We start from the raw sequence: 22,054 nt of genomic DNA, 5'->3' as shown, positions 1-22,054 counted from the left end.
AGGAGCCCTACTTCTGGACTGGTTAGACCTGGACACAGATACGCCAAGTACCCTTTCTGTGGTCTTGGACACCTTCCATAACCTCCATGAGCCTCAGTTTCCTTGCGTGTCAAATGGCAAGCACCCAGGGCCGTGAGGGTGCTTCAGTGTCACGATGTAAGGAAAGAAGTCGGCACGCTGGCTGGCAGGTGGAAGGCAGTCTGTGCGTTCCTGTCTTTGCATCATGCCCAGCTCCCCCAAGAGTAGGAGCAGAGAATTCAGCAGGTGGCCACCAGTTCCCCCAAGTGCAGGAGCAGAGAATCCAGCAGGTGGCCAATCTGAGCGTAAAGGGTAGCGGTGGGGACTGACTCCATGGTGGAGAAGGGATGCTCCCGAGGGCAGGCGTGATGACTGTTGCCGGTGCTGGCTTTCCCGCTGTCCCTCACTGGAGTGGACATCATTTATCTGAGGCTCCCGTAGCACCCCTCCCTACCCGCGTGCCTTTATTCTAAAGCAGCCCTTCCAAATCCCGCTGGGCCTTCTCTCCAGGCCTCCCAAGTTTGGCTTGAGCTTTTGGTGCCCGTGCTCTCCTGGTTGGTGTTCTCGCCGGTGCCCAGACTGGAGTGTTTTCACGTGCCTTAGGCTCTTGTGTGGCCAAGGGGAGGAGCCCGCTTGCTCACACGCACCCACGTTCTCAGCAGCACCTCCTCTGGCCTTCCCGAGTTCCCACAGGCTTTCTCTGGGGCATTCTCGTGCCCTGCTCTCTGCTAGGGCCGGGGTGGTCGGGGAGCAGCTGAGGGGGAGTGCCGAGCAGAGCGGCTCTGTGTGTAACACCTTTGTACCACGTGTGCCAAGCTGCGCGGCTCCGGTGCCCCTGGGCTGACTGCCAAAAGAGGGGACTGCTTGCGCTCTTTGCCACCCTGCCCCCAGCAGGCTCGCACGGTGCAGGCAGGGCTGCCCCCCTCAGCACCCATTCCCCTGTTACTCCTGCTGGCTCTGTCTACTCTCACGCCCTTCCCAACACACATGGCCCTCCGTGGATTCCTGTCTCCAGTGCTCCCCATCGCCCCAGCGCTCTTCCCCACCTCGCCGGTCCCCTCTCCTGCCTCTGCACCTGCACCCTGTCGGCTGCCGCAGGAGGTGTGCTAGAGCAAGCAGGGCAGGATCAGCCGCAGAGCCTCTCTGTTCTTGGGGCTCCCAAGTGTCAGACAATGTTGAACACGGGGCCCATTCTCTAGTTGACTGGTCGGACATGATGTCGGCACCTTATCTTCACGCTGACACACACTGGACATTAATAGAAATACATCGCCACGGCACACGTGTGGAATTTCAAGCAGCCGCCCGGGCTGGCGCCTTCGATAGCCTATTGTGTGCTTAACCTCTTCCGAAGAGGTTTTTGATGAGAAATGAGTAAGACTGTTAACTCTCGGCAGCTGGGTATGTGGCAGGTTTGCTTTCTTCTTCTTTTTTTTTTTCCTTTTCCCCTTCTTGATTCTCTGCAGTGCTTCCTTAATCTTTGCTCCAGAGGAGTGGGCTTTGCCACCTCAGGATTTCTTATTTAATCTACTGCTGCTTGAGCAGGGCTCTTCCGGCACTGATGGGAGTGGCCTTGGTGGTGCGGGGGGTGGAAGGTGGTAGTGGGGGAGGCTTCACTGCAGGCCGGGTTATTTGGTCTGAGTTTCCCCCTCTGGTCCTAGTTCAAGGGGAAGCCTCTTATGGCTGCACGGGGCCATTGGGGCTACCGACTTCTCCTCTGAGATGCTTGCTCTAAGCACTTAGAGTCATTTTTTCCCTTTATCTCCTCTCCTTATTTTTTCTCAAGGGCTGCTAGTGATGCCCTAGATTTTCCTGATTGGCATCTGAAGTCCAGGAGAAGAATGACTCACTCAGAAGACCGGGTCTCGATGTGGCCAGGGGTGGCTGGGGTTGGCATGTCATGGTGGTGTCTGGACTGCTTCCCACGTGGGATAGCTTTGTACACTTGACTTTCCCCGGCTGTAAAGTGGACGTAACAACGTGGCAACTCATAGGCTTGGTGTGGGGTTTAGAGGAGATCGTGTTTTGGCGTCTAGGAAAATGTCTGCGCTATAGAGGTCCACAGTGAAAATCAGACCTCAACGTTTCCTCATGGCCTAGGGCTGAAAAGCATTCCTTGCGTCAGCTTCTGGATCATGTGTCTCACTCTTCCTTCTACCACGGCTGTTGTTCTCTTGGCCTGTCCTGCGTCACACAGCTGTTTCTTAACTCTCCCCTCCCTCTTTCCCCCGAACCCATTCTTGGCTTTTCCCGACCCTTGTCTTCATCCCCATCTTCCAGCCCAGACGTCTCCCTGCCCTGCAAGACTGGTACTCACAGCTGGTCGCAGCTAGCCCTTCCTTCCCTTCGTCCTTGGGTCTGTTCTCCACGCCCTCTTTGCCAGACTCCAGTCGCGGGTACACCTGTCCTCCTGCTTCTCTAAGCCTGGGCCTGGGCTCCTGAGGGCCGCCCCAGGAAGTCACATGCTGACCTGAGGGTCATCACTGCTGCTGGCTTAATCCCTTTTGCCTTTTCCGGGTGGCTACCATGGCATTCTGCACCTCACCTGTCCTGGGCTCTGTCCATACTCACGTGCGCAGCCCAGTTCAGCTTTCCCTGTCCCTGCCTTGCCAACCTCTCTTCCCTGTCCTCTTACAAGGGGCCTTACCTGCTGCAGCCTGGGTCTGGCCCTCTCGTCCCCATGGAGCTTACTCTGGTTCCTTCCTGCTCCTGCTCTGCTCCTCCCCATCTGAAACCAGCCCCCCTCCTCCAGCAACTCCCCTGGGTGCCACCTTGCTCTCCTTTTCCTTTAGCATCTTGTTTTGAAATCAGTAAAATTGTAATCTCACTTCTCTACCTCATTACAGTTTGGTCTTCACTTTCCTTAATAGTTCATTCTCAGAAATTACTTTGTCTTTTTTCCAAGAAATCTGATGCCTTTGTTCATGTTTGTCCCACACTAAAGAGTCTCCCTGCCTTTAAACTCTGACCTCTGTTTACCTTTGTGCCTCCCTTTTTGCATGCTCTGTCCATCTGTTCAACACACATTCACCAAAGGGCACTGTTACCAGTACTGGCTTGGGTACACAGACGTGACAGGGTCTGAGCCCTGCTGGAGCCTGCAGTCCAGTTGGAGAGAAAGACATGAAAAACAAGGAAATACTCATTAAATTACAAACGGAGAGAAGTGTGATGCCTTTAAAGAACAAGGTGTGTGGAGAGAGAGAAACAGTAGGGACCTGATTTACATGGAGGTCTGCAAAGGCTTCTCTGAGGAACAGACGTTTGAGCCAAGGTCTAGAAGGATGAGAGGAATTAAAATAAGAACAGGGAGGAGGACACTGTGGTCAGAGGGAGGTCCATGGCCAAGGGTCTTGGGGTGAGGGAGCTCAGTGCGGGCAGAAGAGCACAAGGAGGTGGGGGTGGATGGCACAGGGTCTGGTAGGCACGGTAGGAAGTTTGGGGCAGAGGCAGGAGGGAGCCTGTGGAAGGTTCTCACAAGTGTTCTTTGCAGGGTGGCCTAGAGGGGTAGGAGATCCATGGGAAGCTATCCAGGAGTCCTGTGAGAGGCCATGGTGACCCAGACAAAGGACAGTGACCAAGTGGGTGGCAAGAATTGCACAGAGAAAGAATTGGCAGTTTGGGGTATGTGGGCGGAGGGAGAAGGAAGTGCTGGGCATGATTTCTGGGAATTCTGGCCTGAGGTGCCCTTTGCTGACTTGGGGATGCCAAGAGGAATGAGTCCTCTCTGGACTCCCTGCCTCTACCCCTTCCCAAATGAATGTGCTGTCGCAGGTAGTCCTAGTGTCGGGGCGGAGACTGAGCTGCTGTAACAAAGAGGCTCCCAAATACATATATTCCTCTTCCCTGTGATAGTCTAGAGGTACGTGGGTGGTCCAGGGCTGGCGGGGGGCTCTGTCAGCCTTAGCACCTGTGGGTTCAGGATGGTTGCTCTAGTTCTCGTGGTTCCCAGATCGTGGGAAAGTGAAGGGGCCACGAGGGCGCACACCCACTCAGTCATTTAAGGGCAAGACCTTGATGCTGTTTCTGGACATGGCCGCACCTGGCTACCAGTTGCCTAGGAAATGTAGTCCAGCTGGGAGCCCTGCTGAAATGCTACTACCTGGAGGGAGGGAAGAATGGGTATTGGGGGGCATTTGGAGGTCTGCCACTGTTATTCTTCCTCTGAGACTCCCTCCATGTCTGCCTTTGGCCTGGTGTCTGTTTAGGGCTTTGCATTTCCGGGTGCTGGCTGGACATCTCTCTCGACGCCTTCAGGTACCTCCAACTGAGAATGTCCAGAACAGAAAGTGTCTATTTCCCAAACCCGTGCTGCATTCAGTCACTTAATGAAATATCTTGTACTTGGGATAACTGCTCAGTTGTCCACGCGTAGCAGTGAAAGGCCGTGGAGAAGGTACGGCGCTGTCAGCTCTGCCTGGAAACTCAAGGGAGGTATTTCTGAGGAGCAAGGGAAGATACTGCGTCCGAGTTGAGTTGTCGCTGCCTTTTCCTTCCTGGTGGTCAGCTGGCCTTCCAGGCAGCTGGCCTAAGGGGCTTCCGCTGAGAACTTAGACATGTGTCTCTGCTGTTTTGAAGACGATCCATCAGGAAGCTGAATGTGGCAGGGCATGTGGCTCTTCCATGGCCATCTGTCCACAGTTGGGCCCTGGCCAGACCTCACAGAGGGACGGTGTTTTCCAGCAGATCAGATGGAGTCAGAGAGAAGTCCTTCGGGGCTGGGGACTCCCTTCTGGAAGTTGGATTGAGAGGAGGAGGTGGAAGACTGAGGCTGAGTCCAAACCAGCCTGGCTGCTGGTGCCCGAGGCTCCCTGGAGTGTCTGGCCCTGCTTGAGCACGGTCACCTCTGGAACGTGAGGCCCCTGGGTAAGTTCCCCCACCTTCTTCCCGAACCCTCCCCCGAGTGAGCAGACCCACCCACCTTTAATGCTAATTCCCTTTGCAATGAGCCTGAACTTCACTACATCCCAGGTAAAGCCAGCCCATTAGCACTGCCCCATCTGTCACCATAAATGGAAAGTTCTTCCAACAGGTGGGCAGGCAGCTCTCCCATGCTAATGAGGAATCTATGAAATTCCTCCAGGGACTCCGTTGTGGCACTGTCACAGGTCCAGCCTTTGCCCTCCTTCGCGGGAAGACGCAGCTGACGGAGGGCGGTTGGTGCTCTGTGCTGACCCCAGCACGACCCTCTTGACCTCCAAAGGCTCTTGAAGGCTGGGAGAATGAGATTGCAGTGGAGGGCGTTCTCATCTTTCTTGCCCTCTGGTTTTTCCTTGGTGGAGTCACCACCAGGACTGGAGGAAGGGAATGTGTGTTTTATCTTTTGTCTGGCCTTGCAGGGCCTCTTGGGGGCTGGTGTTTTCCTCCTGGCCTCTGATAGTGCTTCTTTGAACACAGTTGCTTTTTCTCCTTAGGAAGAATTTGCCTGTGTTGCACTAACTTGATCCTTGCCTCCATTCCCCTAGAGCAGTAGGATTTTGCTCCTCTGCTGGGCTCTGGCAGATCAGACCTGGGTTTTTAGGAATTTAGGGTGAAAATTTCTCAGTTTTTGGTTGTGTCTGGCAGCTGGATTGGCGGCAGTGGCATAGCACGGATTGAGGAGCCGGGTGACCTGGGATCGATTCCTGCTTCCCAGCTGTGCTCCTTGATAATGTCATTTAATCTCTCTGTTGTCCCTTCTGTGAAGTGGGGATGATGGCTGTGCCTGCTTGCCAGATTGTCATGAAGGCTTCTTGAGATAACGAAGGGACAGTGCTTAGACCGGGGGCTTGGCATGCAGCAGGACCCAGTACATGTCAGCCCAGCTCTGTTGCCCCCAGATCACTCCCAGCCGTATAGCAGGCCCGCCCCTCAAAGCCCCTTGCCTGCCCCACTCAGCGACACTTGCTGATGTGCAGTGACACTCACTCATGTGATGGTCACATAAAGGATTTTCTGTTCTAAGCCGTTCACATCGGGTTTTGGACCAGGCTCTTAGGGTAAAGGCCAGAGCTCAGAGTCCTAATGTTTGGGGGCAGGGGTCAGCCTCCTGCTGTGTCCCTGCCTCTCATTTTCTGCATTCCCTGGGGGCCGGCTCTGGGGTTTAGGAAGGGATGGGAAGGAGGCCAGGCTCTGAGAAGAGCCCAGCTGACTCCTTCCTACTGTTGATCCTGTCATAGGTCCCGCAGGAATGATACTGGTTGTTACCACAGCCAGAATCCCGCTGTGCTTTGTGAATGAAGTTGAGGCTGGGTTGTCCTGGAATCCCTTCCTGTCCTGCGTGTTGGGGCCACTAGGTGGCAGTCCTGGGCCACTCGTCTGCCTGGAGGACCCAGGGCTGAGAGCAGGCCTCCACAGGCGGGGAGGGCAGGCCCCTTCCCCAGAAGGCTGGAAAGGCCCGTTATTTTGGGTTTGATCTCCCACTGTCCCCTTCACCTTTTGTTGGGAGACCCAGGTTTTTGCCTCTGTGGTCCCCTGAGGCTTCCTTTTGTTGGGGCTGCCCTGGGGGCTGGTGCAGATCCCTGGATGGGGCTGCCTGGGGGATGACTCCCCTCTCCTCCCGCAGTATTCTGCTCCTCTTCCAGAAGGTTGCTGATGGCTTGGCTTGGGTCCAGAAAAATGTAGGGGAGGCACAGTTGGAAATAGATGAGGAAGGAGAAATGTTGGGGTTTTCTGCTGGGCCACCCTGGGCCTGGGCATTCACTCCTTAACCAGAGGTTCCTTTGTTCCCAGAGCTGGTAAGCCCTATTGCCTTTCCTTGCCAAATAACCGAGGCCAAGGCCAAAGTAAGAGGCACGTCTGTGGTCTTCCTCCCTGGCTGGCAGATGGGCGGGGAGACAGTAGGACTCCTGCAAGCGCTTCCGTGGGAGCTGGTGGCACCCTCATGTGCCTTTTCCTTGGCTCCCTTTTGCAAAACAAGCAGATTCTGACTTTGCTGTGGGTGGATGGACTGCCACAGTTTTGGCAGCCAAGGAGATTTTTCAAGGCCCGGAGGGGAAGGGACACAGAGAAATGAGCTAACCTCGTGGTGACTTGAACTTCCCCTGGCAAATAGCTTGTTGGGTTTAAGGAACCCCCAGTTGGCATCTAGACAGACTTTCATGCTCGTTTTTTGCTGAGAAGCCAAGGTCCTGACAGCAGGAACCGTGCTGTCCTTTTGCCTTCCTGAAGGTGGCGGAGGAGGGGCAGGCAGGGAGTCCTGGCCTGGTGCAAATCATCCTGATGATATTCTAGTGAGCGTGCTGCAGCCCGCACGCCTGCCTTCCGTAGCTCCGGCACCAGGGTGGAGTCCTGCGTGAACGCTGGACCGGGCCTGGGTGGAAACGGCTTCTAGGAGAGCTTGCTTAGTTGTCTCAGCCTTACCCGGCCCTTGGCGTTTTCCTCCCAGATCTGCGAGCTCCTGTTCCTCTTTTCCACCTTCGGGTCATTTTACCTCCCCCCCCACCTCCTCCCCCAGCTTTGTTCTGGCACACAGGCACACTGCCCCAGACCCTTGTGGGCGGTCTTTCTGCAGTGGTGGGTCAAGAGAAGGCCTGTAGGCTTTGTCCTTTCTGCTCTATGGGCCGCAGCTCTCCAGCGGGCATCTCTGGGCCGGTGGGCAGTGGGTGCTGTGGCACACACATGCCAAGCCCTACTGGAAGTGGGTGCCACCTGAGAGATTGGCAGTGGAGCGACCTGGAGGAGCTCATATGGGCTGCTTTCCCTAAGGGGGCGGGGAGGACAGGATGGCCTGTCTTGAGCCTTTATCGGGAAAGTATTGCTTTGAAAGTGGTGTACAAATTCCAGGAGGAGTTGGGGTGTGTGTGTGTGTGTGTGTGTGTGTGTGTGCACGCGCGCTGTGCGCGGCGGGGGGGGGGGTTCTTATTGGAATTGTCTGTCTGCTTCTTTAAAGAGTTCACAGCAGCATAGAAGGCCCTGTGAGCCTGGTCTGGCTTTACAGGTGGATAAAGAAAGCAACCTGTTCCATGTTAACCCACAAAGTAGTCACAGTAGATACCGCTCCAGTTTGAATTGGAGTCTGAAGTGCCCTAAGAGGGAGATAGTGACTAGTGGAAAAATTAAAAAAAGAAAATCTCATTTTTGTTACTTAAACAACTTGCGTGGCCTAGGCTAAGTGCCTCTGGGCACTGGTGTCTCCATCTGTAAAATGGGGACAGTTAACACCTAATTCATAGGGTTGTGGCAAGGGTAGAGTGGAAGTAAACAAGCTCTAAGTGCCTCGCGCAGGCGCAGCGCTTCACACACAGAAGGGCCTCAGTGAGCTGGCTTGTGGTCGGCACGGCCTTTCCTTCAGCTCTGAGGCCAGGTACTCAGCCTGTGGGCAGTGTTCCAATCTCCCAGGACACCCAGTGGCACCCCTCTCCGCTGAGCTGCTTTTAAGGTGCTGGATTTGGCAGAGGAGGGAGCAGGGCAAAGGAGGCTGGCCTGTCCAGGAACAATCTTTCTGACATTTCATCTCCAAAGCAGGCTGCTTCGAGTAGCTCGGCTGCCAAAGTGAAAATCCTGCGCATTCCCCCTAATTGGTTTTCAGGAGAGATTGATTTTTGCCTGTGTAACTGCTGCTAGGAACCCTGATGTCTCTCTCCTTAGGGATCACGTACCTCCAGATGAATTTTGGTTTTAGCCCCCACAGAGTCCATCCTCCACCTTTTCTGTAAGGATGCATTTAGGAGTCCTGGAGTAGGTGCCTTCAGCCTTTTGGCCCTGGAGGCTGTCCCCTGAAAGGGTCCCCAGGTTAAGAAGCCTGATGGCACACCAGTAGATGAGGCTGCTGTCAGTCTTCCTGAGTCTGGCTTCTTCCCAACGAGGTAATGAGTGGTCGCATTCTAAAATCCTGGGGTAAGGGAGGCTGGAGAGAGAGTCAGGGCTCCTCAAATAGACGGAGAATGATAGCCTGGAGAAGAGCAAGCCAGCTGCTCTGGTTCCAGGGAGAGCCAAAGAAGGCGCGCGGCACATAAATGGCACCAGGAGAGAATGTGAGGTGGGAGAGGGTTAAAAGAAGCTAGAGCTGAGTAAAAATGCTTCTTACAGCTCTCCGCAGGGTCTGTCCTGGCTGGCGTGCGGCAGCTCTGTCTTCAGGAGGGAAGGAGGTACCCAATTATAGCTCATCAGAGCTGGGAACAGAACAGGTTCCAAGTCTGTCTCGCTCGGTCCTGTCACTGCACAGGGGACCTGGGGCTCGGATGAGCTTAGCTGGCCTGTCTGAGGACCAGGGCCAGTGCCCGTGTCTGAAAGTCCCCGGGCATCTGTCTTGGGCTCTGGGCTGATAGTATTGGCTGGAGGGTCATCTCGGAGGCTCTGCTGCACAGCATGGCATCAGGAAGTGTCTTTCACACCGTTCCTTGAAATCTGGTAGTTTCACTGAGCTCCTCAGGGATTCTGTAATATATCTGTATTTGAGTCACTGTAGCTCTTTTTTTGGCAGCCCGATTATTTAGGCCTGACAGGTAGGCACAACTGTCTCATTAAATGCAGATATATTTGTGTGGCTTGAAAAAAAAAATGGAACATTCCATTAGTCTAAAAAAAGACTCAAATAGTCGTTCCTTTTATTCAGAAACTCAATGTATTAAAATTTGTTGTCGTTAAATTTATGAAATGGGAACAAGTATTACTTGTACCTTATTATCATGAAATGCTCAGGTGTTTAAGGTGCTGGTGTGTCAATGTGTGTGTGCACACCCACGCCTGTGTGTGTAGACACAGTCACTCCTTACGCCTGGCCCTGGGGCTGGGTGCTTTGCGGATAATTTCTCAGTTGACCCTTACAATGCCCCTACTACGGGTCTCAGCTCTTGTTCTGCAGATGACTTGGGGTCTCGGGAAGGTTCGGTCCCTTGCTCAGAGCCCTGCAGCAGAGCTGGGCTGGGAGCCCCACTCACAGCAGCTGGTCTCTAGGTATTGCTGCTGGAGAGCCAGATGCAAATTGTAGCTGCAGAACACAGGGTAGACCCCCGGGCTTGTGCTCTAGGCCACAGCTTCTCTCCCTCTGTGGCCAGGATTCTCCACCGCCCTCTGCCCCCCACCGTGCATTAGAATCTGGGGCGGAGGGAGGTGGAGAGAGGAAATAGAGATTGCAGGAGCCTCTTGGGTGATTCTGTGAAATACGCCCACTATTGAGAATCGATAGTTTTTGTAAAAGGAAAGAGATGAACATTATTAAAACACTTCTCCTTTGTGTCCAGAAGAACTGCCGGGGGAGCCACAGGCTGTTGGAGCCCCCGGCATCCTCAGTGAGGGCGGCATCCGCTTTAACCTCTTCCTCTCTGCTCCGGGGCCTTGGAAGTTTTTCCACCCTGACTTGCAGGCCGCGGGTCAGTGGGGAAATAGCAGTTCTTTTCAGGATCGCGTCCCCTCTGAAAACCCGTCTCCCTCCACGCTGGTGACACCCATGCTGTGGGCTGGAGGGCCTGGGAGGCCTCGGTTTCCTCCTCTGTGATACCCAGCAGCCTCATAGGTTGTGCCTGTTCGGTCAACAAAGGTCTGTTGAGTGCTTTCTGTACACCATGCTCCGTTCTAGGCCCTGGAATACGGCGTGGGCAGAACAAGTCCTCACTGTGCTTGTATTTTAGTTGTATAGACTCTAAGTACAGAGAGACGCACGGTAAACGAATAGATAATAGGTCACATGGTAAGTGTCATGAGAGAAAAGCAAGTCACGTTTTCCGAGGGACAGAACGCGAAGGGTAGCTGTGCTTTTTTCTTTTCGGCGGAGGTGAAATTCACAGAACATAACATTTTAAGGTGTTAAGCCACTGGCATTTTGTACGTTCACATTATTGTGCAACCATCACCTCTACCTGGTTCCAGAACATTTTCATCAGCCCCAGAGGGGCCCCATTGGGTACACTTTTTTCATACAGGGAGGTGATATTTGAGCAGAGAAGCAAGGAAGTGACCCATGAGAACATCTAGGGTGGGAGCTTTCCTGGTGGGGGGTACAGCAAGCGGGGAGACCTTGAGGCAGGCTTCTTAGGCAGATGTGAGGAGTAACGAGGAGGCCAGAAAGGCTGAGCTGCGTGAGAGGGGGAGAGCTGTAGGAGGTGGGGCGGGTGGGCCTGTGGAGGCCACGCAGTGATCCAGTAGACCAAGGGGAGTGTTGGAGGGGCTGGAGCACCCCAGCGGCATATTGGGCATATAGCAGGTGCTCACTACGTGTGCAGCATCCTTTCCCTGTGCCTCCCGGGTTCTCTAGAGATCATAACTTCTTGGTCTGGTGTTCGTCTGGTTATCTGCGTGTCTTTTGTTAACGAAGGCGAGGGTCGTGTTACGTGTGTGTGTTTGGTTTGTGTCCTGGTACCCCTGTACATTGACCAGCGGCTTTACACATTTCTCACTCTTCCTGTGTGCTTCCACATGGAGAAAACACCTTTCAAAAATCAAACAGATATTTATGTTTTCCTTCGCAAAATTCCAAGTTGTACCCGGGGACATCGCCTCAAGAAAAATGGAGAAGGCCCAGGGAAAGATCTTCAAAATTAGTAAAACAGGGATGAGGCGGTAGTGGGGAGGGGACGATGAAGAAGGAGAAATGTATTTCTCTGAAAGGACAACCTCAAACACGAAAGCCTTCTGCACGTTGGAAGGCCAGGGCCGCTTTATTGATGATGCACGGGTCATTGGGAAAGCAGAGAGAGGGAACACGGATTCCTTCACCAAACTCAAACTGGAGCCAGGAGATATTTGCTGGAGATCCAATAGGAAACACTGCTCTCGCACAGCACACAGGTATCTTGGGATAAACGCCACAGTGGAACAGGCTAGAAACTTGAGCCAGTCTTGAGAAAGATTTAGATCGAAAGTTACACGGGCAAATGCCTTCCACGGCCAAGCAGGCCCCAGAAGCAAGTGAGAATTGGCCACGGAACACGGCAGGGAGTGGTGAGGACTAGGGCACAGTGGGGCTTGTATGGCCCTTCCATGGGGCAGCCTGCTGTTGGCTGAGCGTGTGGGCCCAGGGGTGCTCGGCTGCAGATGTGGGGCTTTATGAGAAGTTTGAAATGCCAGCAACTGTTCACATTTTTAAAAAGAGGAGGAAGGAGCTGGAGGAGAAAGCATAAACTGTGTGGTATAAGCAAAACAAGTCTGAAGGCTCAAGAGAGTCCAAAGGCCCATGGGGTTTGCAAACTCCAGTTTGGATAAACCTACCCTTGGGTCTTTTGAGGGGAACGCAGGTTGCCTGTGAGTTTTGAGCTGGAATTCTGCAAGCCCTCTGTGGCCCTGTTGATAACCTTAAGTTTGTCATCTGTAAAACAGGCCACCACCAGCTGCTCCGTGTCCACGGGGAGCTTTAAAATCTTGATTAAAAGGCCCAGGCTAAATAGAAAATACACCCTTGGCGAATTGACAATCTTTCCATGGCCATCAGTGCCCATCAGCAGGTGCCGCCCCCAGTGTCCCCTCCAGCCTGTAGCTGTCTGCTATTTTTAGCTCTTCTGTAACTCTATTAACCATATCCACCTCCTCGTGCCACTTGTCTGTATGTTTAATTATGTAAATGGCATTACAAATCACAGTGGTGTTGAACTACATCTCATTTCTCAGAGCAAATCAGAGCATGTCTTGTTGACCATCGGTTCAGTCTGCAAGTGTGCACAGTAGAGGGCGATTGCTTGCCTCTTGTGAGGAGATGACTTGGGAGAATGGAGGTCTCTGTAAAAGGGATCCCATGGGATGGATGTGGGATTGCTCTAAGCAGATGACTTTTTTTTCTTTTAACTCGAAATGTGGATTTGTGTCTCTGTTAAGCTGGCTCATTGCTGACTCATTTTTAACACCTGGCTTTAAATCCCAAGCCACTGCTCAAGTTTGTGTTGAGCAAGGAGGTATGTGCTGTCCTCGATGTGCGGGAAGAGGACGAGGGGGGCCGGCAGGACAGTGCTCTAGCAGGTGCCCCGTAGGAAGGACTGCTTTGAAACTGCCCTGTAAACCTTCCCCTCTATCAGGTGACTGAATGCGTTCTTCCAGAAAGTTCTTCCATCTGTCTAACCTGTGTACTTATGTTGTTAGTTAAGCTCCTTCCCTTTTGATTTTTTTTTTTCCAACGTTTTTTATTTATTTTTGGGACAGAGAGAGACATAGCATGAACGGGGGAGGGTCAGAGAGAGAGGGAGACACAGAATCGGAAACAGGCTCCAGGCTCCGAGCCATCAGCCCAGAGCCTGACGCGGGGCTCGAACTCACGGACCGCGAGATCGTGACCTGGCTGAAGTCGGACGCTTAACCGACTGCGCCACCCAGGCGCCCCAAGCTCCTTCCCTTTTGATTGATCGCCAATAAAGGGTGAGTGGTGGGCACCCATCTTGAGTCAGTCTTCGCTTTAGCGCTCTTGGATCCCGCGTCTCCCTCTGTGCTCTGTTGAAGTGTTCATTCTCTGCTGTTTCTTTCTCACAGCTCGCCAATGTGGCCAGACCTTCCTGACCTCTCCAGGGCAGCCCTGCCGGCCTTCCACCATCCCTGTCTCCCAATTCAACCTTCTTCTACTAGGGGCTCCCATCTCTGCCTGCCTGCTTGTTTGTGGCGTTTTTGTGAGCTGGTGGTCAGCATTACTACTCTCCCCCAGTGACTCTCTTGGGTGCCAAATAATTCCCCCTGCCTGCCAAACCCGAGGGTTCTCGGGGTCTCACCTGACCAGTGTCACTGCCAGCGAGTCTCTTGAGTTACCCGCAGAGACTTTAACGTATGCTTGTCCCTGCACTTTAGCATGTGTCTCGTCTCCTAACAATGAGAGCATCTCCTCCCTAACTACAGTAGAACAGTCAGAGCCTAAGTCCAGTATTTGGGCCATATTCAGTTTTCCTGGGGCTCAGTTATGTCCTGGATAGCTGGCTTTGAAAAATCCAGGGTTTAATCAAGGACCGTGCATTCCTCCAGTGTCCTTGTGGAACGGTCACCCAGGCATTGTAGAGTCTTCTATAACATTGACATTGTGGAAGGGTCCAAGCCAGTGGTTTTGTAAAATGCCCCTCAGCTTGTATGCATTTGATCGTTTCCCCTTAATGGGACTCGGGTTAAATGTTTTGGTCAAGATGATTACATAAGTGCTTGTGTTCTTCTCAGTGTTTCACATCGGGAGACACAGTATGTCACCTTGTCTCACTGTAACATTAAATTTGTTTGCTTGGTTAAGGTTGTGTATGCCAGATTTCTCTGTTTTAAAGTACCTTTTCCCCTTTGAAATTAATAAGTAATCAATCTGCGAGGTAATGCTTTCAGATGGAATGGAATACTCTGTTTCCAAACAGTCTTTCATCCAGTAATTTTCTTATTTTTTTAAAAACAGGTTCTTTTTTTTTTTTTTAAGTTTATTTATTTATTCTGAGAGAGAGACAAAGCATGAGTGGGGGAGGTACAGAGAGAGAGAATCCCAAGCAGTCTCCACACTGTCAGCGCAGAGCCCGATGCGATGCAGGGCTCAAACCCACAAACGGCGAGATTATGAACTGAGCCAAAGTCGGACACTCAACTGACTGAGTCACCCAGGTTACCCCGATCATCCAGTAATTTCCTACTCATTCTATTCTTAACAGTCTTTATGGTTTTTCATCATTGTTTTATTGTGGTAAAATATATATAGCATAAAGTTTACCATTTTAACCATTTTTAAGTGGACAGTTCAATGGCATTAAGATTATTCTCCATGTTGGGGCGCCTGCGTCAGTCGGTTAAGCGTCGGACTTCGGCTCAGGTCATGAATTCACAGTTTGTGAGTTCGAGCCCTGCGTCGGGCTCTGTGCTGACAGCTCGGAGCCTGGAGCCTGCTTCCGATTCTGTGTCTCCCTCTGTCTCTGACCCTCCCCCACTCACACTCTGTCTCTGTCTCTTGAGAATAAACATTAAAAAAAAAATTAAAAAAAGAAAAAGATGATGCTCCATGTTGTGCGGCCATCACAGCTATGTATTTGTATCCTTCCAGACAGAAGCTCTATATCCACTAAACACTAACTACCATTCTGCTTTCCATCTCCGTGAACTTGGCTCCTCTGGGAACTACCTATACACGGGATTACACAGTGTTTGTCTCTCTGTGACGACTTATCTCACTTAGCACAATGTCTTCAGGGTCCAGCCATGCTGTAGCATGTGTCACAATTTATTTTTTAAGGCGAAATAATATTCCATTGTAAGTATAGGTGACGTTGTGTTTATCCATGTATCTGTTGATGGACATTTGGGTTGCTTCTCTTAGCTATTATGAATAATGTTGCCATGAGCATGGGTGTGCAAATACTTGTTCAAGTTCCTGCTTTCAGTTCTTTTGGGTGTATACTCAGAAGTGGAATTGCTGGATCATATGGTAATTCTGTTTTTAGTATTTTGAGGAACTACCGTACTCTTTTCCAAGCAGCTGCACCATTTTCCATTCTTACCAGCAGTGTCTGAGGGTTCCAGTTTTTCTGCTTCCTTGCCAACATTTATTCTTTTTCATCTTTTTTTGTTGTTGTGGTTTTCATAGCCATCCTAGTAGGTGTGAAGTGGTGTCTCCTTGTCGTTCGGATTTGCATTTCCGTAGTAACTGGTGATGTTGTGTATCTCTACATGCACTTCTTGGGCACTTTCTGTTTTTTCCTTGGAGAAATATGTAGTTTAGATTCCTTGCCCATTTTTCAATTGGATTGTCTTTTTATTACTGGCTGTAGGAGTTCTTTATATGTTCCGCACACAAGTTCCTTATCAGATATATGATTTGCAGATGTTTTCTTCCATTCGGTAGGTCATCTGTTCACTTCCTTGACAGTGTCCTTTGATGCAAGAAGTTTTTAATTTCAGCAAAGTCCAGCTTACCTATTTTTTCTTCTGTTGCATGTGTTTTTAGTGTCGTGTCTAAAAATCTGTTTCCAATTAAAAGGTCATGAAGGTTTACCTCTGTGTTTTCTTCTAGGAGTTTTATGGTTTTAGCTCTTATATTTAGATCCTTGATTAATTTTGAGTTAATTTTTTTGTATGGCCTAAGTAGGAGTTTAACTCCATCCTTTTGCATGTGGACATCCCGCTGTACCAGCACCATCTGTTGAAGAGACTGTTCTTTCCCCACTGAATGGTCTTGGTACCTTTGTCCGAAATCAGATGGCCTTACACATACAGGTTTATTTCTGGACTCTCGGTTTTATTCTGTCAGTCCATATCCATCCTTATGCCAATACCACACTGTTTTGATGACTTAACCACTTAAGTGGTTAAGTTTTCAAATCATGAAGTATGTATGAATCTTCCCGCCATGTTCTTCTCTTGCAGGGTTGTTTGGCTGTTTGTCTTGCCCTCTGCAATTCCATAGGAATTCGAGGACTGGTTTTCCCATTAGCAGGAAAAGAAGGTGTTGGGATTTTGATAGGGTTGTGTTGAATCTGTAGATTGCTTTGAGTGTTTTATTAGTTTCCTAAGGGTGCTGTAACAAATGACCCCAAACTGGGATGACTCAAAAACAAACAAACAAAACAAAACAAAAAAACAACAACAACAGAAATCAAGGTATGTCAGGGCCATACTTGGTCTGAAGGCTCTAGGGAAGAAGCCATTCTTCACCTTTCTCTTACTTTCTGGGGTTTGCTGGAAATCCTGGGTGCTCCTTGGCTTGCGGCTACATAACTTCAACCTCTGTCTCTGTCTTCACATGGCGTTCTTCCCTCTGTGTCAGTCTCTATGTCCATGTTTCCCTCTTATAAGGACACCAGTAATATTGGATTAGGACCCACCCTTATCCAGTATGACTTTCCCTTAACTAATTACAAATCTGTCCTATTTCCCAGTAAGTCCAAGTTCTGAAGTTTTGGTGGACATGAATTTTGGAAGGATGCCATTAAACTCAGTGCCTAACAGAACTGACAAGAATATTCTTCCAATCAGTGAACATGAGGTGCTTTTCCATTTATGGAGGTGTTGTTAATTTCTCTCAGCAATGTTTCATAGTTTTCAATGTGCAAGTCTTTCATATCCTTACATTAATTCCTAGCTATTTTATTCTTTCAGAAGCTGTTGTAAATGAAATTGCTTTCTTAATTTTCTTTTGGAGTGTTCATTGCTGGTGTGTAGAAACGCAACTGATGTTTGAGTGTTGATGTTGTGCCCTGCAACTTTGCTGAGCTCAATTATGAGTTCTAATAGCTTTCCTGTGGATTCTTTGGGATTTTTTATCTAAACAGTTATGTCCTTTGCAAATAGAGATAGTTTTCTTCCTTTCCAGTCTGGGTTCCTCCTATTTCTCTCTTTTACCTATTTGATCTGGCCAGAACTTCCGGTTCCGTTTTGAACAGCAGTGGTGAAAGTGGGCACTCTTATTTTGTTTCTAATCCTAGGACAAAAACTTTCAATCTTTCACTGATTGACTGTGATGTTGACTGTGGGTTTTTTACACATGGCCTTTATCGTGATGAGGAAGTCTCATCTAATTCTTATTTTTCTGAAAGTTTTTATTATGAAAAGTCGTTGGATTTTGTCACATGCCTTTTCTGCATTAATTGAGATGATTGTGGGGTTTTTCTCCCCTTTTCATTCTATTGATGTGATATGTTATACTGATTGATTTTGTCATGTTGAACTGGTCTTACATTCCTGGTATAAATCCAGTAGATGATGGTATTATATTCCTTATACTATGATGTTGGGTTTGGTTTGCTATTATTTTGTTGAGGATTTTGCCTCTATATTCATAAGGGATAGTGGCCTGTAGTTTTGTTTTTTGTTTTTTTTTTTTCCTTGTGATGTCATTATCTGGCTTTGGTGTCAGGGTTCTACTGGTCACGTAGAATGGGTTAAGAAGTATTTCCTCCTGTGCAATTTTTGGAAGAGTTTGAAAAGGATTGGTATTAACTCTTCTTTAAATGTTTCGTTGAATTCACCAGTGAAGCCATCTGGTCCTGAGCTTTCCTTTGTTGGGTGGTTTTTGATTACTGACATTACTGAGTCAGTCTCTACTTATGACAGTTCTTTTGATTTTTCTGTTTATTCTAGAGTAAGTTGAAGCAATATGTGTGTTTCTAGAAATGTGTACAGTTCCTCTGGGTTATCCAGTTTGTGGGCATACAATTGTTTAGCATACTTTCTTACAATCCTTTTTATTTTTGTTGAGTCATCCCCCAGTTTCATTTCTCATTTTTAGCTATTTGTGTCCACTTTTTTTTTCTTTGTCAGTCTAGCTAAGGTTTTGTCAATTTTAAAAATCTTTTCAAAGAACCAGCTTTTGGTTTAAATGACGATCTATTAATTTTCTACTCTCGATTTTGCTTACCTCCACTTTTAATCTTCACCATCTCCTTCCTTCTGCTAGCTTTGGATTTAGTTTTCTCTCCTATTTCTCATTCCTCAAGGTATAATCTTCGGTTATTGATGTGTGATATTTCTTCTTTTTTTAATGTAAGCATTTATGTTATAAGTTTCTCTCTAAGCACTACCTTCACTGCATTCCATACATTTTGGTATATTGTTTTCATTTTCATCTAGATCAAGGCATTTCGTAACTTCTGTTTTCTTCTTTGACCCGTAGGTTGAGTGTACTGTTTATTTTTCACGTATTTATACATTTTTAAGTTTTGCTTTTCATAAGCAAAACTTTTCTGGCTTTCCTGGCTTCGTTCCGTTGTGGTCAGAGAAGATTCTTTCTGTGATTTCAGTGTTTTTAAATTTGTTGAGACTTATTTTGTGGCCTTAACTTAGTTCTGTGGTGGAGTGTTCTATGTATGTCTGTTAGATCTAATTGGTTTAGAGTGTTGTTTAAGCCCTCTGTTTTCTTATTGATCTGCTGTCTAAATGTTTTATTCATTATTGAAAGTGAAGCATTGAAGTCTCTGACTTTTATTGTAGAATGGTATATTTCTCTCTTTTATTCTGTCAGTGTTTGCTTTATACACTTTGAGGCTCCGTGTGATGTATATATGTTTATAATTGCTGTTTCTTCTTGATGAATTGACTCTTTCATCAATATGTCCTTCTTTGTTTCTTGTGGCTATTTTTGACGTAAAGTCTTTATTCCTGACATTATTATAGCCATCTAGCTGTTTTGCACGTAATATCATTTTTTGTTCTTTTGGTTTCAACCTAAGTGTCTTGGATTTAAAGTAGTCTCTTGTAGACAGCGTATAGTTGGATCATGGTTTCCATCTCTTCTGCCAGTCTCTGCCTTTTGACTGGAGTGTACATTTACATTTAAAGTAATTGCCGAGTAGGAAGAACCTAATCCTGCCATTTTGCTGTTTGTTTTCCATAGGCTTTATAGTTGTTTTTGACCCCCATTTCTCCCATTAATGCCTTCTTTTGTGTTTACTTGATTTTTTATGTAGTGAACCAGTTTGATTCCCTTCTCATTTCTTTTTGTGTATATTCTTTAGATTTTTTTTTCTTTGTGGTTACCATGGAGATTACATTTAACATCCTAAATTTGTAACAATCGAATTGAATTGATACCAACTTAACTGCAGTAGCATAAAAAAAAAACTCTGCTCCTAATTTATAGAGACAGAAAGAAGAAGAGAGGGTTATCAAGGCCTGGGGGACAGGAAGAGGAGGAGTTACTGTTTAATCCATATAGAACTTTTCTTTGGAATGACGAAAAAGTTCTGGAAATGGATAGGGTAATAGTTACATAATATTTTAAAGGTACTTAATGCCAATGAAACTGTACACTTAAAACTAGTAAATGGTAAATTTTATGTATATGTGTGTTTTATTGCAATGGAAAAAAATTAAAAACACTGCTCCTCTACAACTCTGTCTCCCTCTTTTATGTTCTTATTTTCCCACATTATATTTTTATATATTGTGTGCCCAGTAACAAACTTATAATTATTTTTATGCATTTGTCTTTTAAATCATGTAGGGAATAAAAAAAATGGAATTACAGACTAAAAATACAATAATACTGGCTTTATATTTGCCTTTACTGGAAATCTTTCTTTCTCAATACAGCTTCAACTTACTCTCTAGGTGTCTTTTCATTTCAGCCTGATGGACTCCCTGCAGCAATTCTTTTGGTGCGAGTCTAGTGATAATGAACTGGTTCAGATTTTATTTGTCTAGGAATGACTAAATTTCACCACCTTTTTCAAAGGACAGTTTTGCTGGATATGGAATTCTTGGTTGAAAGTTTTTTTTCTTTCAATACTTTAAATGTGTCTTCCTATTGTCTTCTAGCCTCCACAGTTTCTGAGAAGAAAGCAGCTGTTAATGTTTTGATTACATTATATATATATTATATATTGTATAATATATATGATATATAATAATTATGCATTATATAATTATTATATATAATTATGTATTATGTGATTACTATATATATTTATATAATGTATATATTATATATACTACATATTTTTATATAATATGTAATGTACATATTATATTACATATATATGACATATTATGTAATATAGTATATTACATAATATAATAATATATTTTGTATATATATATAAGAAGCCCCTTCTTTTTTGCTGCTTTAAAGGTCTCTTTCTGTAATAGTTTGATTATAATGTGTCTCGAAGTGAATATTTTTGAATTCATTCTTCTTGAAATTTGGTGAGCTTTTTGGATGTGTACATTTATGTCTTGCATCAAATTTGGGGAGTTTTAGCCATTATTTTTTTGGATATTCTTTCTGCCCATTTCCCTCTTTCTTCACCCATGGAAGCTCCCATCATGCAAATGTTAGTGTCCCACAAGCTCCTGAAGCCTCTGTTTCTCTTTCCTTCTTTCTTTTTTCTTTCTGCTCCTCAGACTCAGTACTTTCTGTTGTCCTATTTTAACGTTTGCTGATTATTCTTTCTGCATGCTCAGACCGCTGTGAATTTTCATTTGAGCTACAGAGTTTTTGGTTGGTTCTTTATGGTTTATATCTCTTTATTGGCATTCTCATTTTGTTTATGTATCATTTTTCTGATTTCTTTTGTTATATGTCCGTATTTTCTTTTATCTCTTTGAATATGCTTACATGATTTTTATGTAGTAAGTTTGATGTCTGGGCTTTTTGGGGGATCATTTCTATCAATTTATTTTGCTCCTTTGAATGGGCTGTAATTTCCTGTGTCCTTGTATGCCTTTTGATTTATTGTTGTTGTTGAACACTGGACATTGGGGTTATAACTCTGTTATAACTCTGGAAATCAGATTCTTCCTTTATCCCACAGTTTGCAGTTTCGAAAAAAAATTTTTTGTAACATTTATTCATTTTTGAGAGACAGAAACAGAGCATGAGTGGGGGAGGGGCAGAAAGAGAAGGTTAGAATCCAAAGCAGAATCCAAAGCAGGCCCCAGGCTCTGAGCTGTCAGCACAGAGCCTGACATGGGGCTCGAACTCACAGACTGCAAGATCATGACCTGAGCTGAAGTTAGTCACGCAACCGACTGAGCCACCCAGGTGCCCCCAAAAAAACATTTTTTAAAGGCCATAGCAATACACTTGTTTAATGACTTTCCAAACTATTTTTGCAAAGACTGTATTCCTATTTCCTTTGTTTGTGTCAGCTATTGTTTTGGCAGAAACTTCTTTCAATGCCAAAGGCTAAAACAATAACAACAACAACGACAACCCCCCAGAAAATGAAAGCAAAACAAAAATCCAGACACTTTCCCAGTCTTGACAGATTGGCTTGTGCTGGGGCACCCTTTCAACAGTTAGGCTTATGTTGAGCCTAGAGATCAGCCCAAGATGAAAGGCTAGGTAGGGTCTTCTCCAGTCTTTTCTGAGCACGTGTCTTGCCCTAGGCCTATGTATAGCTTTCTAAATTTTCCTGTGTATATGAATTGTTTTAAGGATTTTTTAAAAACGTAATCTCTGCACCCAACATGGGGTGTATGCCTACAATCCTGAGATCAAGAGTCATATGCTCCACTGACTGAGCCAGCCAGGTGTCCCTATATATATGGATTTTTAAAAATGTCTTGATGTCCCAAAGAATCTCCCCCAGCTCTTCTTCCCAGGTGGTCTATTGTCTGTCTGAACTGTTATCATTTTCCCCAGAAGCACCTGCCCCCTTTTCAGCCTGAGTTCTGTGTCAGGTGAAACAGGAGCCATGGGCCTTGCATCAGTCCTTCAGGCAGCCCCCAGGCAGGTGAGAAAAATCATACA

The 22,054-nt window shown here is 47.2% G+C and overlaps 1 protein-coding gene across 4 annotated transcripts in view; it reads left to right on the top strand.

The window, feature by feature from the left end:
• The window catches only part of CHCHD6 (coiled-coil-helix-coiled-coil-helix domain containing 6), a 249,528-nt gene that overhangs the window by 38,967 nt on the left and 188,507 nt on the right, over positions 1-22,054 (top strand). The gene's annotated exons all lie outside the window — the stretch shown is intronic.

Source organism: Panthera pardus, unplaced genomic scaffold (genome assembly GCF_024362965.1).
Source record: "Panthera pardus isolate Hobbes unplaced genomic scaffold, ASM2436296v1 HiC_scaffold_8, whole genome shotgun sequence".
Taxonomy (NCBI): Eukaryota; Metazoa; Chordata; class Mammalia; order Carnivora; family Felidae; genus Panthera; species Panthera pardus.
The sequence above is the reverse complement of the archived record's forward strand: the minus strand, read 5'-3'. Positions and strand labels throughout refer to the sequence as shown.